This window comes from Macrobrachium rosenbergii, chromosome 40 (assembly GCF_040412425.1).
Source record: "Macrobrachium rosenbergii isolate ZJJX-2024 chromosome 40, ASM4041242v1, whole genome shotgun sequence".
In the NCBI taxonomy this organism is placed as follows: Eukaryota; Metazoa; Arthropoda; class Malacostraca; order Decapoda; family Palaemonidae; genus Macrobrachium; species Macrobrachium rosenbergii.
In genome coordinates, this window is record NC_089780.1 from 30,275,166 (window position 1) to 30,277,665 (window position 2,500).

General features: G+C 37.6%; 1 protein-coding gene across 1 annotated transcript in view; it reads right to left on the reverse strand.

Moving 5' to 3' along the window:
- LOC136826309 (cyclin-dependent kinase inhibitor 1B-like) overlaps positions 1-2,500 on the reverse strand; it is a 19,771-nt gene that overhangs the window by 16,146 nt on the left and 1,125 nt on the right. The gene's annotated exons all lie outside the window — the stretch shown is intronic.

Here is a 2,500-nt window from a genome sequence, read left to right on the forward strand (position 1 = left end):
ATAAAGAGCCACCAAAGTTTGCTTGGCGACGCACGTTTCAACCCGTTCGTTCCAAAGCATAAATTGCGACATGGCCAGCCAATCCTTTCACATCTCATGTTATAATTTCAAGCAGAATTCGTACGTCTAATGAATTCCGTACCGAATGTATAATGAGGCTATCAATGCCCCGTGAAGGCGTATTAACGGGGTTTTGACTTACTGATGGGGTAGCTTGGTTGGGTAACAATCAAGGCTATCGTACTCCTGCCAGTTGACGGACGAACGAACAAACGCACACACCTACACATGTATACCCAATGCATCACATGACCCTCGCCGATACAGATGATGCATATTGAAGGTTGCTCCGCATACTACAACATAACGGTTATCATAACTTATATCAAAAAGGACAAAACGGGTTTCATAAAGTAGAAGATAAACATACGTAAAAGGTGTTTCTGGGAAATAAAACTATTTTTTAACGTCTCTCTCTCTCTCTCTCTCTCTCTCTCTCTCTCTCTCTCTCTCTCTCTCTCTCTATATATATATATATATATATATATATATATATATATATATATATATATATATATATATATAGTACACAAATAAGAGTATACCTGAGAGTTCCTGGTTCTCTAAACAATTAGTTGCGAGAAAATTTTGCATTTCTCCGGCGGTAACTAGTCTGAACCTTAGGCTAAATCGAACAAATAACTGGAAAAGGTTCTTCAGATTGGGGAGGGGACAGGGATTTAATTCTGGAGGTGCAGCGCTCGATACATGTGGGGGGGAGAGGTGGACTTTGGCAGCTCCGCCCCCCCCCCACAACCCTGAGGAAATCCATACTGGTCGATAAGATATAGCCTAATGGAAAGCATTTTCCCCTTTACCCCTCACCATTACGGTAATTGTTGTTTCAATCCATAAACGCACACGAGCACTTTTTTAACGTGCGTTCGCACGCATTTCAACTCTACTCTCACGGGCTGTGGCAGTTGATTAGGTATTTCTTATGATCAATAAATGCAACTAGGGTTGTGTAGTACTGTGTTCCCTCCATTTTCGTAACGACCATCAAAATAATCGATAACCTTATGTTTACGTGAAGAAAAGTCTTCCCCAGTAAGTTATCATTTGAAGTCCGCACGAAGAAACACAGGCTAGAGGTTTTACTTGAAGCAACATACTGTCAATCTCATCAGACTACAACAGCAGCAGGCAAGACTGGTTGGAAGCCTGAATCGTCTCAACCCAACTAACTTTGCTTAGATTTCCCCGAGTAAAAGAACCCTGAATTAAACAACCTCAAAAGTATATCTCTTAGAATAACGTAGAGAAAACTGTGTCAAAAGCATTAAAAAACTAAATCTGAAAACTGACATCAGCTGCACTGTCCACACGTAGCCTACACACGGCGGTTCCCGCAACAGAGCTCAGGGTGCAGCTGGTGTTCTGACGCGTGTTGCAGGGGCGGCCATCAACTCGTGTGTTTATTGGTCAGTTCCGCTTGCAACACGTGCGCCCATTGGTCAGTTCCTGTGCCATGTGACCATCACGTACTGACGTCACGTGGGTGGTAACTGATGCACTTCATCCTGATAAAGCCTGTTTGGCAAACTGTCTATGCAGCAGCCTGTGTTTATACAAATGCGTAAACAAAATACAAGCTCCCACAAAATAACAGCCCGTTTTTGCATACGAGCAAAGTAAGTAAACGAACGCGCCTCTTCAAAATATATATATATATATATATATATATATATATATATATATATATATATATATATATATATATATATATATATTACACATAATTACTGGTAACTTATTACTGTAATTTTTTTAATAAATACGTCAAGAGCGCATTCTGATTATTACTATTAAACACACACACGTGTACGTATGTGTATATGTATGCATACATAGCAATTTCAACAGCACAACTTCACTGGTTCGGTATTAAATACACGCGCATAATATATATATATATATATATATATATATATATATATATATATATATATATATATATATATAATTTCACCAACCTCGGCTTGTGTACGTCTACAAAATTAGTGTATAACATGAACTTTTCGAATTCAACTTCTCCGACTAAATTACCTAATATATTTCACCTTTTGGACACTATAGTAATCTATCATACATTATCAGGCAGGCATATAAGCAAACCTAGGGAGCGTGCAAAAAAAGCTTACGTTTGGCAGTTTAATAAATAAACATCACATTTCTAGATTTTAATGCAAGGCGTAAGTTATCCATTTGTATATATATATAATAGTTCACAACACTACAAACTGTAAAAGGTTAAAAACCTGAGTTTAGAATGAAAGTAAATTTCAATAATTTACATGACATGCGGGAAGGTTGAAACGTTAAACGTTTTCTTTACGAAAAACGTTTCTAAAGACTTTCCAGCCTAAAGGTAAACGTTTTCCCCCTGAAAACTATAAACAGACCTAAGAAAAGATAAGAAAATATTATTAATACGTCG